Source organism: Camellia sinensis, chromosome 10 (assembly GCF_055761805.1).
Source record: "Camellia sinensis isolate YWXY chromosome 10, ASM5576180v1, whole genome shotgun sequence".
Classification (NCBI taxonomy): domain Eukaryota; kingdom Viridiplantae; phylum Streptophyta; class Magnoliopsida; order Ericales; family Theaceae; genus Camellia; species Camellia sinensis.
This window is the reverse complement of record NC_138970.1, coordinates 90,762,435-90,784,240: the sequence shown is the minus strand read 5'-3', so window position 1 is coordinate 90,784,240 and position 21,806 is coordinate 90,762,435. Positions and strand designations below refer to the sequence as shown.

The following is a 21,806-nucleotide window of genomic DNA, read 5'->3' as shown; positions in this document are numbered from 1 at the left end:
TTAGTGGTAATAAAAAAAATCATAAAATATTTTATAAAATTTTTTTACCCTTAAATTATATATATAATAAAATATCGCATATTAATTAAAAGATAAAAAAATTTTATAAATATTTTATGATATTTTTTTTATAATTCTTAATATTACTCAATTCTAATTGTATTGCTATCCCTTTTATATTCTAAGGGTGCGTTTGTTTAGACGGACTGGATAAGGGAGAATTGTAATCCATCAGACTGTTAGTCTTGGGATACATTGTCCCTGGATTATTTGGTCGGACTAGATTTGTATCCTATGTTTGTTTAGTCATGGGATTAGATGTCTGGATTGGACTATTCTATTGAATCCCATGTTTGTTTGGGATATTATGGAGAAGGATAAATGTTCAAAAGACTATTTTGTCCTTTTGAATTATTTACTAAATAATAAGAATATTAAATCTGAATTATAAATTTTATTTAATTTGTTTACTATAACTTTTATTAAATAAATAGAATATTAATAAATATTACATAAATTTATTTTAATTTGTAATTGAGATGTTTAATTTTTTTTTTTTTTACTTTATTAAGTATAATTAATACCATTAATGCACCAAATATTAAATTTTTTTGACTTCATGCGTAATTATAGTAGATCAAGACAAGGTAGCAATTGTGATAACAACATGACAAAGTTCTTGACTTCATGCGTCACAGATTTTATTGACTCCATGCCTAATTCTACCTTGTCATTCCAATTTTTCCAAGTGTTCAACTAAACATCTAGCTAGATTTTTAGTGTAGCTAGATTTTTGTATAAAAAGAATATATATCACAATCCTTGATATAAAAAATCACAATTTTATTATCATAAAAAATCAAATGATAACCTCAAAGCAAAAAATCTGAAAACACAATTTGTGAACACCCTTACATAAAAAAATCAACCTATATATTGCTTTGTCATGTTATTATCAGAATTTTTTTGCTTTGTCATAACCAGAAATCTGGAAACACAATACGAAGCCAACCATAGAAAGGCAATATATACAATTTCAATTAAACACCATAAAATGTATACAATTTCAATTTCAATTAGTCAATTATAAACACCATAAAGGCAATATATACAATTTCAATTATTCAATTATTCAATCAGGTAGAAATATAAACACCATAAAGGAAAAGAGCTAATAAGGACACTTCACAATTTCTATTATGATCCGAAGTCTAAAGCAAAGATATTATACAAAGCCAACCACAAAAACAATATATAAAAAGCATCCCAATTATAGTTAACAAAATACGGGTGCTTGTACACGAAAGAAGTAATAATTAAGTTTATCAACAGGTTTATAATAGACTTAACAAAAAGCATTCCCTACCATGTATATGAAATCATGGCCAAAAAGAAAATACTCCAATGAAATGCAACAAGTTTATTATGGAGCATGCCTACTTAGCAACCTCATCACCCACCTTAGCCTACCATCATGTGTCAAGCTGAAGAACATGTCAAGCTTTTGGACATCATGGGATATGATTTCACAAGCATCTAACCTTTCATCTACAGTAATTGGCAACTTCGTAAGTTCATCGTTTAGTGATGCCCGTTTAGATGCAAGATCATGTGAATACCCCATTCTTTTTCCAATGAATTCTAGCTTATCATTGGTTGTTCCCAAGACATCCACCAACTTGTCAGCAAACATGGTTAGCCCTTCAACTACTTCATCATTGGCTCTAGGTCTTTTCTTGTCTTTCTTTTTGGTAGAACTATCAGAAGGTCGTTGAGTTGTTGAGTTTGAATAATCCATTGCTTCACCAGTCTGACTATTTAATCCCATTTGTTCCAGAAAAGTGTCATTATCTGCAAGACCATGCAACAACACATCTTCTTTAGCATTCATAGCCTCAACTGCATCAGCAAGGTCTTCAGCAAACTCTCATGTAGCTCGATCTTTGCCAAATATTTGAATCCATTCATCAAAATGTCAGAAAGTTTTGTTCCTCAGGTGTTTTGCATCATTGTCCCTCTACAATGACCAACTAATCCCAATTAATATCTTCAACATAAGGTTAAAATACATATATGAAATAGTATGTAAATAACAAAAGGAGATAACTTTACCCGAACATATGCCTTCCATACACTATCACTCTCTACGTCAATTCTTTTTTCAGTATGATTCCATCCAAACCCACTAGTAGCAAGCATACCAGACTCAGAATTGTATTGCTTCTTCCATATTTTAATCTTTGATTCGATATGGGGAGAGCCACGTAAATCTGTCCCGGGTAACAACTCCGCCATTTTATTCTCCAATTTCATAAGATAGCCTGCCTTGAAAGAATTGTCAACTTTCATTCCATCATTCACAATGAACAACAAGGCTGAAATTAGACAGTCCTCTTCACGTGGGCTCCATATTCGCCTTTGTTTTAATGAATCAACCTTGTCATTCTTTTTCTTACGAGAACTGGATACCTCATTATCCATGCCTACAATAATAATTGAACATTTCATATGCATTACCATAAAATATAAATAACTCACAAACATATATATCATAATACCAACCATTGCAAATATAATTCAACATCCACAATGTCAATTATTCATAAACGTACATAGCAATGACACATCACAAATTTAAATTGTTTAACAACAAAGCAAAGTAGAAACACAAAGCTATCTTTATCCAGCCCCTCCATTAGCTAACCAATTGTTGTACAATTGCATTGCAAATGTATCCCGCAACTCAGTCCACTCGTTAGATGTCTCAACAGTCTCAATAAAATCATCTCCCATTGGGGGTTGATTTTGTAAGGCATCCGCTAAGTCTGGATCATCCTCTAGGGGGTCAACTACCATCTCTCGTCGAATGAAGTTGTGCAACAAGCAACATGCTGTGATAATTCGATTTTGGGTTCTAATGGGATAGTATGATGCACTGCGAAGTATAGCCCATCTCATTTTCAACATTCCAAAAGACCTTTCTATGATATTCCTGGCTGATGCATGTTTCATGCTGAAATATTCTTGGTAATTATTTGGCGTTGCTCCTTCTCTCCAAACAGACAAATGGTATCGCTGACCACGGTAAGGTGCTAAGAATCCTTTCCCATTCGTATACCCCGCATCCACTAGGTAATAGTAACCTGTGCGTGGAATGTTATGCATTAAATTAAATTTTTATTCATGAATTTAAGAAAAATTATGTACTTTTGTATTACCATTTGGGATCCTTAAGCCATTGGGTCGATTGATTGCATCTCTCAAAACCCTAGAGTCGGCTGCTGACCCTTCCCACCCCGGTAACACATATATGAAACTCATGTCTTGGGAGCAAACTCCCAAAACATTAGTAGCAATTTCTCCTTTTCTTGTCCTATACCTTGCTTGATGAACCACAGGTACAGGAACTTTAATATAGGTGCCATTGAGTGCTCCAAGACAATTCTAAACAAACCAATTCAACAGACATTATAACAGTTATGATTTTTATTTTCGGTAAAAAAGATTTAATAAAAGAAATAAAAAAAAAAGTAATGCAGTGTTACCAAATTTTTACAAATCCATTACCTGGAAGCAATTCCACCTTGAATCGGTGCTTGCTTCAGTTATAGGATTTGGTGTGACGAGTAAATTGGCTCGCAGACGCAACACAGCCTTTAAGACATCATTGATATACCGACTAACAGTCTCTCCAGACCTATAGAAATTGAACTTAACATTTCGTATTTTCAAGTGTTGTGCTAAGATGAAGAGGAAAAAGGCCACCTTCTCTTCTAAAGTGACATATTTTGAATGCCCTAACCCACCTATCGTATGAACCATATTGCACAAGGTCATAAAAGCACGCCGATCCATACGGAGTAGTTCAACACATGTTATGTCACTTCCTCTCACTAGACGGTTAATATAGCCCATTTGTTTTTGCAATCGATTGGGCTCTCTAATAAGGTTATGGCGATACTCAGATAAATACCTTTTTAAGACAATCTCAATGACAACAAAAGCTACGGCGCATAAGGCATGTATTTCTTGCATTACAACTTGCAACACTACGTATAATTCAAGCTCATCGTTACTGCCATCATCAAAATCATTGATATTCTGATCCATCTCTATATAGAAGAAAATATTTAAAATTACAAATAAATTAAGTAAAGGAGAAAACATAAAGGCAAATCATAAACAATTTACTAAATAGATCGGAGAATAAATACAAGATCGAAAAATAAATAGAATGAAGCGGTTGAAAATAAATAGATTATTTTATTTAAAAATAAACAAAATTAATGTTTCAGATTATTGGTCTTTTCGTGGAGATGATAATCAACATTGTTTGTTTTGACATTTACAATTATGAGCTGCAATCAAAATCTGCAATACAAATTCAAGATCAAACATTAGTTTTTAAAACATATATTTTATTTACTTAAAAATGGAAACAGTGAAAGGAAGAGACAGGGAATAAGCTTCATTCCTTCACCTTTCAATCTTTTTGACTGTGAATATGCCTTTACTGCTGTCATTGTGAAGTTAATTATTTTATTTTATTATATTTTGAAGGGTGTCATTGTCAAGTTATTAACATAGCAGCTCTGGGAAATGTTACACCACCTTGTATCTCAAGTTCTCTCTTAAGCCATTGCAGAGACAAACTAAAATAGCACTTCTTGTTCATGATGTGGCAAAATATCAGTCCTCAGCTACATGGTCTTACAAGTCACATATGTTGAACTTCAACCATGGAAAACCAAGTTAAAGAGCAAGTGGAAAAAGGAAAAGATTTTGAAAGCAATATGTAGTTTTAGAATTTGAAATTATCCTTCCCACTTGTTTTTATTATACTTACCATTTTTACAAAAAAGTAAAACAAAATAAAGAAGGAAATTGGAGTACCACTTGTTATTCATATATATATATATATATCCCTTGGCATGTATCAATAGATGCATCCATCTCATATGCATATCCCCTGATTCTAATCATAAAACTTATTATCAGTACTAGCCCAACAAGTTTTCCACTAATATCTTATTTTTTAGGTTCATAGACACAAATGCACACCCATGTAAATCTCCAAATCTTATCAAATTTCAAACGCATTCAGTGGTTCTTACATGGAGATATAAACTGTGTTTACATTTCCTCTTTTCATAGAGCTCATACTCATTCCAAATGCCTATACTGATATTAGCCAACACGTATTCATGCTGTCAACAATACACCTCACATTGAGCTTCCTAAGGAAGTCTTAAGTTATTCAAGAGTGGTTTCTGTTTATTCTTTGCCTAAACCTCCACTGTATAAACAAAAAACAAAGCAAAAAAAAAAATGAAATCACCATAAAAACAGAGCATGGATTTGGAAAAAATAGAGCATGGATTTTCTTTGTAACAAAAAACAAAGCAAAAAAAAAGATGAAATGTTATAGATCTAAACTGAATGGATTTCTCTTTTTTATACTTGCCATCTGCATAGATCCAAGGTAAAGATACATAAATCAATAAAACAAAGAAATCAACCAACAAAGCTAAAGGTTACAGATCTGGAGAAAAAAAAAATCTGGAATAAATAAAAGATCGAAAAATCTGGAAAACATCTGCTGAAAATAAATAGCATGAAGTTACTGAAAATTAATAGAATGAAGCTCAGCAAAAAATAAATAGAATGAGTTTCAAACCTGAATGAAGATCGGATGCAAAGGTTCAACAAATCGAAGATTCAAGATGAAATGAAGCTCTTGCTCCTACAGTGAAATTAAGCTTCTGCAGTGAAAGCAAAATGAGAAAAGCTAAAAGAAAGATGAGAGGGTCAAAGATGTAATAAAGCTAGCCAATCCCATGGGATACATTATCCCATAGATTCTGTCCCAGCCCCCCCCCCCCCCGGGATACAATAAGCCAGTGAATTCCGGATTAATAGTCCGGAGGGATTATTAATCCGAACCAAAAAATCCATACCAAACAACGGACTATTAATCCGGACCGGACCAAAAAATCCATACCAAACAACGGACTATCCTTCAAAACAAACGAGCTCTAAGGGTAAATTTCAAAATTTCAAAAAATAAATAAGAAGTCAAAAAGTTACCATCACTTACCTTTCATATAATATTGTTACTAAAATGATAATTTTATTATAGGAGTTGAGTTGGGCGTTGTCTAAGTCGGCTCAAGCCTAAATTACAACTTAATGTTATCTAATCAAGTCTGACTCGAGCTAGGCCCAAGCTAAAAGAAATTTAAGTTGCTTGTGTATATAATAGGAAAAATTACTTGTTAATGTTTTTATCAAAACCTAATCACAAAATTATGAATTTTTTTATGATTTTAAAAATTAATGTTTATAAAGGATATCACTAATTTAAAAAATACTTTTTTACCTTTCCACTAACAAGAAATTTCACCTATATAATATAACAATAAAGATTGGTAGTTTGAATCGAGCTTCCCCAAATGGTCTGAATTTGTTCTATTGGTTGACCGCCCGGGCAACCATCTAGACGACCGGTGAAACACTTGTCTACAGTAGTTGTCACCTTATCTATCACGGCTATTAGCCTTCTTGCTAGATGACTGATCAGATGACCGGCCGGATGAAATTCGAGCTATTCGAGGAAAGCTCAAATTCGAGCTACGTAGCATTGTTCATAATATATATAGTGAATATGATCTAACGAACTAAATTTTTTAATATCATCCAATGACTAATAATTTATACATATTTGTAATATTTTTATATTTTATATACAAAATTTGGATTTTGGGTAAATAAATTCGGATTTTAGATTACTCAGATTGTTTGGTGTCTTTACCCAAATTTGTTCGATTTAATTCAAAATTTTAAATTTCTATCAAAATTTGTATTGAATTCAAAAATATATTGTCTAAGTCTTCAAAACTTTCGAACTGAACTCAAGTTACTCAGGTTGAATCAGTCCAATAACCACCATCCTCTTCAACTACCAAGCCAACAACCATCACTAAGCACGGGCACAAATATCATTAGTTCACTAAGGAGTTGTTTGTTTAGAAGGATTGGAGGGGGGATTGGACTTCATGTCTAATTTACCATGGAGTTTATTGTTTGATTGACAATTTGTAAGCTGGATTAGGAGTTCCATCATACTATGAATCCCATATATGTGGGATTATTGTGTCCTAAGGAGAATGTGGGATAGAAATTGTGGGATTTAGCAATGGACATTCGCTAGGCCGGATTGAAAGTATAAATTCCAAGGCCAACCCATTAATATACCAAGCTCAAAATGTTGGCCCATCCCGACCTTATGGGTTAAAACAAGCTTCCCAAACCCTAAAAAAATAGGGTTGGGCTAGGTGGGGGATTGAAATCTCATGAGATTAAAGCCTAGTTTGGGTACCCATAAAAAAGCCAAAAATTTAAAAAGCTACTCATAAAATTAAAAAATATCACTATTCATCCAAAAAAAATATTAAAAAATTAATTTTACACAATCTTCTTTTTCAAACAACTCTGCCGGCAGAGCAGCGGAGGTAACATTTGGGAAAATTTGCACTTATTTAGGTGTACGAATAGCACAGTACTGTTCGGCCCGTGAGGGCCCATCACGGGTCCCTTTTTAATAATTTGAACCGTTCAATGTGTAAAAATCGTTGAGTACTATATACCTGTCAAAAATCACATTGATCAGATATCGATAACTATATTATCAAATCAGTTAAAATTTATAAAATGGAAGGTGTTATAGTTAATGGTTGAGAACAAACTAATCCGATCAGCTAGCTATCGATATCTGATCAGATAGCTATCGATATCCGATCCACGTGATTTTTTACAAGAATATAGTACTCGACGAGTTCTACACATTAAACGGTTTCGATTAGCAAAATGGGACCCAGGGTAAGCCCCCACAAGCCAAACAGCACCTCAAGTTCAATGCCCGGAAAACAGAGAATCATTTTCCAGCCTCTACACTACCGACTCTGTCCCTAAATTCAGCCTATCCTACAGCCTATTCCATCCAATCTTTTCTTATACACTAATTTATATAATTTTTTAATACACATTTTTTCGTAAAAAGTTAAAAAATTATCCCAAACAATCATATTTTTTTCCTAAACTTTTTAGTCCAAAAAGTCAAAAAGTGCACTTATTTAAGATACTCCAAACAACCCCTAAGTTGTAAAATGAAACATTTGTCCTCCAAGTATTTGATTTTATTATGTAATGTATTTAGTAAAATAAAATAAAATATAAAAATTCCAATAAAAAAATAAAATAAAATTTATTTATTTAATTTTTATCGATGTTTATTTATTTTTAATTTTTAAAATAAATTTTTATGGATGTTCTATTTTCAATTCTTGTTGATGTTTTATTTAATTTCATTATTGATTTTTTTATATAATTTCATTATTTAATATTTATTATTTTTTAAAAATATATATTAAAGACAAATTTAGTATTGTTATTACTTAGTAAACAATTAAAAAGTGTAAAATAGTCTATTAAGTGTTTATCTTTCTTCAAAATATTTCAATCAAACATTAGATTCAATAGAATGATATTTTTCATACATCTAATCCTATAAGAAAACAAATATGGGATACACATTATTTCTAATATATATCCCATGATTAATATTGCAATCTTCTCTTTTCTAATCACTCTAAATAAACTTAAACTAAACGACATTTTATTGATTAAAAAATGTATTTTATTAAAAAAATTCTTATCAAATGTCAAAAAGTTGCCTTTAGTCACTCTAAATTATTTAATAAAGCAACCCAAACAAATTAAAGAAGAAGAATGTAACAAATAAGCTTTTTTGTTTGTTTGTTTGTTTTTTTTTTTTTTTTTTTGGTATTAACTCCTATTTTAGCCAATAAATTTCATATGTTGAATATTATATATATATATATTGGTAGAGTTGAGTTTAGTGGTATAAATACACAAAAATTCAGCCAATTATGAATTGCTACTTACTACAAAAATTTATAAAATATAGCACAAGTATTGACAAAAAAATACGGTCACGTGTCTAATTAATCTCAAATCAATATTATATAGTGGACAAATCAAATATTTCCATGTGTTAAAATGATATAATGTAGACACTCCATTTTAACTGGCCTTAAGGCTTGTGCGCTTTTTTTTAATTACACAATGATAAAAACAAGAATGTGTTTCTTACAAAATCCTCAATGAGAAAGATGGAATTTGAGCTTTCTTCCTAACCTTAAGCTTGTTTTGGCCAAGTGTTTAAGTCCTGTTTAAAACTTTTTTTCGAAATTTTCTTTCCGCGCTTTGTTCTGACTATTTCCATAGTGTTTCGAGGTTCATTTTTAAACTTCAAAATAAAACATTTTTCCCAAAAAATTGAGCAAAGAACAGTGTGGAAATAGGGGCAAATGATGATAATTTTGTCAAAAAATCATGTTTTGTACAAAAATAGTCAGACCACGACCAATATTTTGACCGGCTAATGAACTTTTTGGCTGGCCAACCAGCTAATTTGTCCAGGAACAAAGCAGTTTCGGCAGAATTCTTGCTTAGTGCATGTAGGACATCCCACTATCCCATTATTTAATCCATTCAAGCATGAAATGCATATACTCTAAGCCTCTATTATCAAAAGAGCTTGCCTCTTCAAAAAAGGAGTAGCTAAAGTAAGGGTCCAGTGTTTTATCCTTATTACCCCATGATCTTTGTCTTCAACATTGTCTCTCTCCATCATCTCCATTAAGTCTTCTACGATTGTCTATATGGAGCAGATAAAATAGAGGGGCTTTTTGGATGACAAGAGAGAATTCTTGGCCAAAATTGAGAGTTGAACTTTGAAATTTCGTACACTATTATCTATCATCAATACACTATTATACTAACTTTCATATTTTTTTTTGAAAAACTATCCATAGACATACCATTGTAATGAGATTCTTGAGTTCTGACAAAACAAATGATAGCTGTTGTTGGAAGTGAGAAAGTCAGAGAGTTAATCAATCTCCCCCACACATGCTGTTAAACAACCCAAAAACATCATTCTAGCAATAATTTCGGATTTTCAAATTAAGGATTGAGAACAAGTTTCATACACTTGAGGGTGGCCAATAGGGAGTTTGGAAATCAATAAGTTTATCATTTGTTTGAAAGGTGAAATTTTAATCTCTTTCATTTTCTTATATTTTTCTTTCTTATATTGATCTTTTTGCTCTAATTTCATATTATGTTGAGCTTCTTGCTTCAATTTCATATTATAAGTCTCATGTAATCTAATTGGAAATGTTTAGTTGAGCCACCCACATATTTCCTATTTGTTCTTTCTCGGTGTTGCAACGAAACAGGTTATTGCCAGGCCTAATTGACTGGCTGGCTATCTTTTTGGTTTCTAGGACAAAACAGTGTAGTCTTCCGATGATGAGCAGAACAATTTTGATGGTCTCCAAGGCACCTAAAGCTTCTGTTTTTATTTTAATTTGAGAGATTTGTGAGGTTTCCTTATGTTGTAATATTTTTCTCTCTCTCCTCCCTTATTCGGATATGTGATTATTCAAAGTGTTGTAATAATTCTCCACCTTGCTTCTTTCTATCTTGTTCTTTTACTCACTTTCCTTATTTGTACATATGTAGTATATTTTGTTTGTCATCATATCCATGCTTTGCAACCATGTTTTATGACTTAAGATTCGGCTAAATGTGCATCTATGGATTAAATCGATTATTATGTGATTTTGTGTGCTACCTCATGTCTTGAGATGATTCGCATGTCATAAATTAAAAGCCAACATTTCATGAGTGAATTCCATTAGGATCTTGTATATAGGATCATGCATGTTGTTTTACTAATTGTTTTATAGCTATTCGTTGGATGTCGGTAAATATGTAAGCTTTTATGCTTTAGTATTCGCTTGTGTGTGTTTTCTTACTATGTTTAAGCATCCTACTATGTAGCTATTTGTTTACTTGATATAACTCTATGAATGCCGGTAAATGGAGGTTGTGTCGCTTAATTTCAAATGATGTTGATTTTCATGTTTGTAAACTCAATTTCTTTGAGTTGTACATCTTCAAAACTCTTTCAAAATACATGAAATCAAATTGTTCCAAAATGAATGACATAGTCTATACTTGTTTGCTTCACATAGTAACTTTTAGGATTTATTAAATAATTAGAATATGAACATATAAAGTTATTAAAATTCATATCATGGTTCAGTAGAGGGCGATCTTTGATCGGGTGAGTGGGGATGCTCAATTAATGACTGTGGATGCGCCCGAACGTCCCGGGAAAATCCCGTTTTGTTCATTTGGGCTTACCACAGTTCAGACTCAAATGTCACGGTTCTGAATCTAATCTCACAATGTGCGATGGAACATCGATAAATCACCAAAGAGTCCAAATCCGGCAAATCGTTTTGGAAAATTGATTTTTAATAAAGAAGTGTCAAACATGGACTGCTTTGCCAGATACAGAGTCGCCACCTAAATATTTTGTTTTGGGGGAATTTAGGAAACCCTGACTCATGCCTAAGGCCATGTGTCTGTCATCACCAAAGTTGCCTCGGCTCGGGAACTTGGGTACGGGAGGGGAAGGTCATGCAATGAGCAACCCCGCTCGCCCGATCGAAGATCGGCCTGTACTATGCATGATATCTTATTTTTGAAAACACATGTGCTCTTATTCTGATTAATTAGCTAGTCTTACTACGTGATGCACAGAGTAAATAAGTATAGACTAGATCCCCTAATTTGGAACAAAGCATCGCATATCTGTTTGTTTGGAAAATGGTTTGAAGTTTGCTACTCGCAAGTAGGCTAAAATACGAATTTCAATGAATTGTTCCAATTCAAGTAATCCAACCTTCACCCACAGACATTCTGGCAGTTAATCACATAAGCAGTTAGCCTCATGGCAACATTAGCACACGTGCAGTATGCTAAAGCGTAAACACTCACAGTGTACTCCAAGCCAAAACAAAGAACTAGTTAGAAATCATGCATGATCCTAGTTCATGTTAAGATGTCTAATGCAACGCATGCGAAAATGTATCTAAGATAAGCTCGACTACCTAGAATGTCATGTGAAATGCAACTTAATAACATGCTGTTAAATACGTATTCAAGTAATGTATTGAAAGTACAATGCAGTTAGTATGATGCGCCGAGCCCGGTGCATGCAATACAAATGAATGGATGCACGCATGCGAGCATAAGGTATGCTAAATGAAATATGCCCTAAAACTAACCATCGAAAGTGGTTAAGTAAAAGGGAGAAAGAAATGGGGGTTGGAAGACATGCATCACACACACGCACGCTTATTACAACAATATGCCCTCTCGAAGGAGGGACCAAAAAAGAAGCTAACTAGCTAATCTAAGCTAATTAAACTAATTATTACAACATAATTAATTAACTAATCCCAGTTAACTAATTATTACAGAACGAATTGAATAGCTAACGCATTAATTAATTAAAGAGTACAAACCAAAGCAAAAGCTATCTATCTAAGCATGGTAGCTAAGGAAAGCAGTAAATCAGGAGCCTCAGAGGGAGAGGAATGCATGCAAGCCCGATCGCCTCGTTCAGAAATCCAATGCGATGCCCCGATTTGCCTCTATTTTCATCTGTCCTCAGAAACTTGCACCATGCTCCAGAAAGATGAAACTCCACCTAAGGAAACCTGTGGGAGGGTGGCCGGCCACTTTTTGGTCTCTCCAGACACCTGCCGACCACTTTTGGTTGTTGAAAAACCAGAAAAGTGGTTGGCCAGCTAGTTTTTTTGGCTGGCCGGCCAATTGTTGTTGCTGAACTGCAATTTGCTGCAACAGAGAGCAAGAAAAGGCATGGCAATGTATTTGCAAGATATGTGTGCACAACCACCCTCCCTATCATGTCATGAACTCAAGGGGGTGTGGTTCTCGACCCTCGGGCCACCAATCGTGCATTTCAATGCATGATGACCGAGAGGCGAAGTTGCATAATTCAATGTGAAAATGAATGCACGAGTAAACACAAAAGGCCTAGAACTCTATCATGTATGATCAAGAGCGTCGGTGACTGGGAATTAAGGCACGATTCATCACTTTAAGTATGAAACGTCCCTATTTTCCCGTGTTTAGACTAACACCTATTCCAAACACAATGCAACACATAACATGGCATACACAATGCTACTACATGGCACACACAATGCAAGGGACATGCATGCAACAACATGTAATACAACATGATCAAACTACCAATGCAAATGGCATGCAAACAATGCTAACACATGCATGCACAATGCAATGCTACAAGGGCAACTTAGCAATGTTAGGGACATGCATACTCGAAGCAAGGAACAACTTGGCATACGCAATGCAAATAACCACATGGCATGCACAATGCAATGCAAGATGGCATACCTAATGCAATGAAACAATATGGCATACTCAATGCAATATACATGGCATAATCAATGGATAATAGACTTAAACCAAAATGGATAGGCCTCAGCCATGCCCAAATTAGTGATCATTGGTGATGAAATTAAGGCACAAAAGGCAAGGTATGCATATACAATGCAATGACCTATCAAAGAGGCCTAAGAGCACAACTCTCAAGAGTGCTCAAAGGGTGATGAATGTGCAAGTGCGACAACACTAAGTGCACTGAAATGAGGTAAGAAATGATGCCAAATCATTCAAACAAAGCAATTAAAGCATGCAATAGTCCTAAAGCATGAAAGCTAACAAGGAGGACTACTCTAGGGACATGAAATACATGGCACAAATGCATGAACCAACCATGGACAGAGCTTTATTAGGTCAAAACAAGGACCTAAACATGCTGAGATGAGGGCTCAAATACCTAGGCATGCAAGCATACAAGTTAAGCCATAAACTAGGCAACAAATGCACAACCCTTAGAGGCACTCAAAGGGTGAATGAAGTGAGAACATGGCAAGTCTATATGCTCTGAAATGTCATGTTAAGTAATGCTAAATCATGTACACAACACAAATGAAGCATGCAATGGTGCTCAAAGCTTGAGGCAAGTAAGAGCATTTGTACTACAAATATACAAAACATGAAGCATGTGACCAAGGCAATCCAAAATGGTCCTAGAACATGTTAAAATGAGTCTAAAACATGCATGGAAAGAAGCCAAAACAAGCTATCATGATGGGCATAAGGCATGATGCATACAAGGCAAATAAGGTGGATTACACTACACCTATTAAGACCAAGTATGGGATGACTTAAGCAACAAAATTTAGAGTTATATCATGGCATAATAACCCCAAATAAGCACTGAAATGATGGCTCACAAGCTATGGCATGAAGGCATACGCAATGGTTCATGTTAAGGCATAAAGGGGCCAACCCTCCAACACATTGAATGAGTGATAAATGTGGATGCATGGCCATGAGACATAGACTGAAATCACATAATAAATGATGCCAAATCATTAAAATAGTCCAAGTAATGCATGCTAGTGCACTCAATACACAAAGCTAACAAGCTAGATTGAACCAAGGCTATACAAAGAAGTCATGCATGACCAAAACAACACAAATCAGACCTTAAACATGCTAAAACATGAACAAAGTCTTCTCAGAGCTAAGCCAAAAGCATGCTAAAATGACATGTTACAACATGATGCATGTTAGGCTATTTCATGGAATTGCACTACAAGTGCAAGGAGCATGAAAGAAGTGACCAAACCAAACCCTAACAGAGGTATGACATGGTAAAGCAACACCAAATACATGCTAAAATGGACTCAACATAAGCTAGAATGACATGCTATTTCATGAAGCACATAAAGCTAGTCTGTATGATTTACACTACAAGTGTATAAAGAATGCATGGAGTGACCAAACCAAGCAAAAAAAGTGGTATTACTCAGCAAAATAACCACAAATACAAGCTAAGATATGGCCAACAAAAGCTTAACAAAGATGCTCAAACATAAGGCATATGAAGCAAGTAAACACAATACAAGGAGAGTGGATGTCCCTCTCCTATTTAGGACACCAAAACCACCTTTCCACCATTGAAAATTCTCTAGATTTTAGTGGTAGAAAGGTCATGCAAAGGCTTCAACAAGAGCCTAAAGGGATGGCTCAAAATATGGCCTAACAAGGCCTAAGAGAGGGTAAATCACCCCAAACAAAAAAGTGACCTTAAACAACTATTTTAAGCATGCAAAAATAGAACTTTTTCTAGTTAAGAGTTATGCTTAAAAACGTATGCAAGAAGGGATAAAAGCTTAAGCAAGAAAGGGGGATTTAAAGGTCAAATGCTCACCCTTGAAGACCTCCTTTACAACTGCAACTCCAGCAAGTTCTTTGAGCTTAAACCAGTCCAACAACACCAAAAACAACCCCTTAGCACCTCAGCAACCAAAGGAATGTGTTTGAGTGTGTGTTTGGGTACAAAAGTGAGACAAATCTACACTTTAAGGCACAAAACAAGAGAGAAATCAAGATGTATAGATATAGATTATATGTATGGCTCAAGGAAGTTTTTCTGAACCTAGAGGAGGGAGGAGGAGCCTCCCTCTTATAGAAACTAAAAGGCAAAGCTTCTTAGAGAAGCTAAGCCTCAAACAAATCCCTCCATACACGTGTATGGAGGATAGCCCAAATGCCCTCCAGCTAGAGGAAATATCTCCAAAAAGGTGCCAAAAAGGAGCCGACCACTTGAAGTGGTCGGCTGACCACCTCAAGTGGTCTTCCAAGACACAAACTGGTCGGCCATGGTGGGAGAGAGCCTAGGGCACGAAAGAAAGCTAGTGGTGTGGTGGCCGACCAGAAAATGTGGCCCAAAGACCAAGAAAGCCAGTTATCCGACTAGAAAATTGGCTGGCAGAAGGAAAAGTGGTCTCCAAGGAGAAAAGTGGTCTCCCACCCTTGTACCACCTTCCAAACAAGGAAAACAAGGTTTGTAACAAAAACAAACCAAAATGGATGCGAGACGAGAGGTCGAGAGGCAAAGCACACGGCCGAAAGCCTCGAAAACTAGTCTACGGGCATCAAAAGTGGTATGCCACCACAAAAGTGGTCTCCCGAACCACAGTGTTCCTCTAGGAAGAGGCAACAAGGTGTGGTTCAAAAACCACGCCAAACGGAGAACGTTAAGCAGTCCCGAGACAAGGCACGCGGCCGAAGGCTTCGAAAACTGAAAACTAGTCTCCAAACAGAAAAAGTGGTCTACCACCACAAAGGGATGGTCTACAAGACCTCTCCCTCCCTCCGGGGAAGAGAAACAAAGTTCGGTCTACAAACCGAGCCGAAGCACAAAAGAATTCAGAGGCTCGGAGGCAAGGCCCTCAGCCAAAACTCCAAAACATCTAAATGAGCACAACATGCACCATCACCGAGCGCTCAATCGATGACGTCTGAGTCTTAAGATCGGTCAAAAATGGGGTGTCTACAATGACCTTTCCCTCTCATACGTAAGGTTCGAAGCCAAGCATTTTTAGTTACAACGAACAGTGACCTCGGCACGAGTCACGGGTTTCCTAATTTTCTCAAAATATTAGGTGGGGACTTTGAGATCAGATGACACAGTCTATTTCTAGCAAATTTTTTGCAATAAAATGAATTTTCTATAAAAGTTGCCAAATCTGAACTCTTATCTATGTTTCACATTGCATTTATGAGACTACATTGAAGAAATCAAGGGTCCAAACTGTTTAACACGCACGGGTACCCCTTGAGCGATGTTACATATAGTAAGTTATTGGCTAATTAAATTAAGCCATAGTAATGCAGTAAATAATTTTTTGACTAATCAAATTAAGTCACTTGTCACATTGAGGTGGTCAAGTTAATAAAATTATGATATGCCATTAAAGTGATAGTCTGATATTTATCTCTAAGTTAATTAGAGATAATTATTATAGAAATTGAAGTTTATTAAAACTCTTCTCCATCTACACCTATAAATAGGGTGATCAACAAAATTTTACACACAATTCTAGGTACACAAATCATGTATAGAGAAAAATCAACATCAAGTCAATGAAGAAAGTTTCATTGAATTCAAGTCTCTAAAGCTCCGAAAGTCTTTCACCAAAACCTACTAATCTTCATAAAGCTCAGAAAATCAAATCAAATTACTCATGACGAAACTCCATTAATTTCTATCACACTTGAAGGTTAGAGATTCAAATCAAAATTCATCATGAAATTCTACAAATCTATGTTCTTTTATTAAATTGGAGAGGATTCTACAAATTTAATTAGGAAACAAATTGTCAAACCCTCAAGTCAAAATCTTATAAATTTGTCATCTTCTTTGCGCTACTTGGAGGAGATTTCGTCATTCGATTTGAGAACAAGCTATCAAGCCATTGAGTAATCTTTTTGAAGAGAAGAATTAGAAGATTATTTTCTTTCATTAAAAAATTCATCAAAGATTGTAATTGCATTATTTAAATTAAGAACTTATATTCAATCAATTTAATTTCTTTCTTTATTTAATAAATGGATTTGTGCTTAAGTTGGAGTTTGAGTTTTAGCAATGATACCCTCTGTTGAGAGCCACCACTTCAAATCGACCAACTCACGAGTAGTAGTAGTGGTGGTGACAATCAGGGTGTTTTATAATCGAAGTTTGGTTATGAGAGATAAAAAGGATTCTAGTGTATATGTGTATATATAGAAGTTGTGAGATGTTTTGTTATATGTATAATCAAGATCTTTGATCTAGTGGTTGTACAGTATTATTTTATGGCGTAAAGTTGCAGGTTCAACTTTCATAGAAAGAAGTTTGATATATTGGTGGTGTTTATTTTGGTGTTTAGTGGTGATAAGTCTATTTCTATGGGTGATATGGTATTAGGTCAAAGGATTTATCTTTTATGGAGATAAGAATATATGATTAATGAAATTGTTGGTCAAAGAATTTATCTTTTATGGAGATAAGGACATATGATTAATGAAATTGTTTAGTAAGAGGACAAATTGTTTTGAAAGATTTTTATTTTAATTTTTTTTCAGTTTTACCCCACAACTGCGAGGCGACCCCCGGATTGCCGATGAACCACTATCAGTCGACCATTGAACCACTATCAGTCGGCCATTGAACCACCATTGGTACTAGGAAAGTCTCCCAAAAATTGTCCTGAAAAGTCGTGGACGTCGAACTTTTTTTATTTATTAGGTCCGTTTCCACCCAAATATTGTGCCAACTTGTTTTAACAAACATAGAGTCTCCACTTAAGTTTTAATTGGGAATTAAGAAACCTTTAACAATGAAAACTATGTTAAAGACTTGATCTGTCATAACCAGAAATTTCAGGTTTGTGAGCTACGGTACAAAAGAGGAAAGTCATTGAATGAAAGTACCCCCTCTTGCACAATTTGAATATTAGCCTTTACTAATTTTCTATTTTATGATTTTAGTAGTTAATTATTCAAACAAGTCATTTTGAACCTAAAAATATTTACCTAACCTAAAACTAAGCGATATGAATAAAAAATAAATAACATTCCTTTTAGATACAATGAATAAAGTCATTTTTTCATTAAATGATGTCTCCATAAAAGAGGTTTTTAAATTTTCCATGATCATAACCACGAACTAAAATGAATGATATTTATTAAAAGCATCCAAAACAATAAATTTTATTAAGCAATTAATTTGGATTATTAAAAAGATAATGCAACTGTAGCTCGACTTTTTCACGCCCCCTTTCGGAAGATGAACAAGCCCTACAGTATCGAATTCCCGCGGTTCTGAATCTGATCTCACAAGTGCAATGTAAAATAGATAAACACCGAAGATTCCCAATCTGGAAAATCTTTTGGAAAATCGATTTTTGAATCAAATTGCCAAAAATCGATTGCTTTGCCAGATACAGAGTCGTCGACTAAATATTTTTTGGGGGGAAAATTTAGGAAACCCATGACTTGTGCCAAAGGCCACGTGTCTGTCATCACCAAGACTGTCTCAGCTCGGGAACTTAGGTACGAGAGGGGAAGGTCATGAATTGAGCACCCTCGCTCGCCTGATCAAAGATCGGCCTCTACTAATCATGATATGAATCTTATCTACATTATACACTCTTGTTTTGGTTTATTAGGCTAGCATTACTATGTGATGCTCACATACACAAGTATAGACTAACTTGCAAGAATTGGAACATTTCGATTCATGTTTGTTTTGAAAATTCTTTCGAAATATGTACCACTTCAAAAAGTGATCGCATATAAACATTAGTCAAAATTTTCCAATTCAAGTAATTAGCCTTCATCTACAGGCATTCAAGCATTTTATCATTTAAGCAATTAGCCTCATGGTAAGCATGATATACATGGCAATAATCACACACATGCGATATGCCAAAAGGAGTAAAGGCTCACCTAGTACTCCAAGTCAAAAGAGATGAAAGAGTTAGAAAGATGCATGATCCTAATTATGCGATGACTAATACAACACATGAAATATGCAATCTAAATAGGCTCAGCTACTTAACATGCCATATAAATCAATTTGATAGCATACGACCTAAGCACGTATTCAAAGAAGTGCAAGAAATAACAATGTAAGTTAGAATGATGAACCAAGCCTCGATGCATGCAATACAAGTGGATGCGAAACATGAAGTATGCTAAACAAAACATGATACCCCTAAACTAACCATCATAAGTTAGCAAATAAAAGGGAGAAATACGTAAGGTTGGAAGACATACACATTATTACAACATTGCGCTCTCACGAAGGAGAGTCCGAATGAATAAACTAACTAGCTAACTAATTAAAGCTAAGCCAATTAATTAACTAGCTATTACAACAACAAATGAATAATTAGCTAAACTACTTAACTAATTATTACAAACCGAATGAACTAATTAATTAACAAATCTAGCTAATTAAAATAATTACAACATGAGACGAATTAGCTATTCTAACTAATTAATTACAAAACCACTATCTTAATGACAACACTAATATATGCAACACGACTCTCGAGGATCAATGGAAGGCTCATGCATGGATGCGATTTCCACCCGAGAAAGGCACCGTTTCTGCTGCTAAATGTCTCTGTTTCACAGTAGGACATTTGCATTAATTTCCAACTCCAGACCAACTATGTTCTACCTCAGGAGAACACTGCTTGATTTTGCATTGGTGGCCGGCAGACGGCCTACCGTCCACTGATGATGGCCTACTGGCCACAGCTAACAGAGCTTCCCTACTGCAATAGAGAGCAAATAGAGTAGAGACAGTGTATTCTAAAGGGTTTGTTTGCACAATTTACCCCTCCTTATCAATTGAACAGCTCAAAAGAGTAGTAATTTTAATTCACAAACCATTAATCTATGCAATTTCATTGCCTGGTGGTCTATGAACCAAAGTGTACAAGTTCAATAAATGCAATAAAATAAGACTCTCAAAACCACCTCCCTATCATGAGAGATTAAGGGAGTAGTTGACAATGAATCTTGAACCGTTTTCATCACTAATGACTATGAAACGACTCAAGACTCAAGGGCTCAATTAGCATCCGATTGAACCCCAAACAAGTTATTATCTTGCACCTTTTTTAGTCTCAATTTTATTACTTCATTTTAGATTGCCATCCATTCTTTAGTCAATTAAGTCCAAAGGGTGAATTTAAATCCTCTAGTGGAATGAGGACTCAAACCAAGAGTTGCTTTAGGCATGAAAAAGGCATCATATCGTTGGTAATGAACCCCCAAAGGGATTAAACCACTAAGCATGACATCTCAATCTCATGCTTAACCAAATAAAGAGTTTGAAACCACTTTCAAAGCAAAACAAAATCCAAGAAAGGAGGGAGGTTGCAGAGGTGATTAAGAGTGATCACAAGTATGGAAAGCCATAAATAAACACAATCAACTCAAATAAGATAGTGCCTAAGGCCGAAAGCACAAAACTCATGAGGACAATTAGGCTATAAGCACGCGAAACAAAGCTCAAATGCAACAAACACTTAAAGACAGTCCTAAAACAGTCTAAAAATAATCCTAAAACATGCTGGAATTACAACAAAAATGGCTAGATTAATATGCTAAAACATGGATCATGCTAGGTTAGTAAGCAAAACACGAGGGGAGGCTAACCCCTCCAATTTTGGACTTCAAAATATGATTTTATCCACTGAAATAACTTTGAAGATCAATATTTAAAAGCTCAAGAAAAGATAGTGCAAAGGTGGGAAACACAAGGGTAAAGGCCTTGAGAGCATGGTGTAAAGAAGGGTGAGTCACCTCAACCTTTATTGGCCTTAAAACCCAAGTTTCAGTGAAAAAATACAGAGTTTTTACAACCCAAAAATAGTTGGAAAATAGTAAGAAAAAGAGTGAATACAACAACTAAAGAGGCAAAGCCTTATACCTTTTGAATAAAAGATCCAATTTCAAGCAATAAAGCAAAGCACACACACCCTCAAGAGCTAAAACAAGGCTCAAAGACACCTCAACTTGAAGATGGGGAGGTTTGGATAAGAGTGTATAGGCAAGGGTGAAGGATATGTAAGCAAGGGCTAAGAAATTTGCAAGAGAGAGAGAGAATTGTAGAGAGAGAAGAAAAATTTTGCTCCAAAATTTTTCTAACCCCAAAGTAAGAGGGGAGGCCCCCTATATATAGAAAACATGAATCTCCCTCATAAACATCCAGCCATACACGTGGGAGCAAATGGAAGCATCTGTGCAAAGAGCTGACATAACTATCACAAAATATCTGCAACAGACAGCTATCACTGGTGGCCGGCAAACCACATCAGTAGCTGGCAACCAAGAGTGCTGGTCGACAGCCCAAAGCAGTGGTCAGCAGCACAAAGCAGTGGTCAGCAGCCCACCAGGGGTTA

At 35.0% G+C, this 21,806-nt stretch overlaps 1 long non-coding RNA gene across 1 annotated transcript; it reads right to left on the bottom strand.

The window, feature by feature from the left end:
• Positions 1-1,163: 1,163 nt before the first annotated feature.
• On the bottom strand, positions 1,164-5,829 carry LOC114279641 (uncharacterized). Its single transcript, XR_014343322.1, has 3 exons — positions 5,678-5,829; positions 2,113-2,483; positions 1,164-2,017 (listed from the first exon to the last, which is right to left on the bottom strand). It is a non-coding gene; the product is annotated as an uncharacterized LOC114279641 (long non-coding RNA).
• Positions 5,830-21,806: the final 15,977 nt, after the last annotated feature.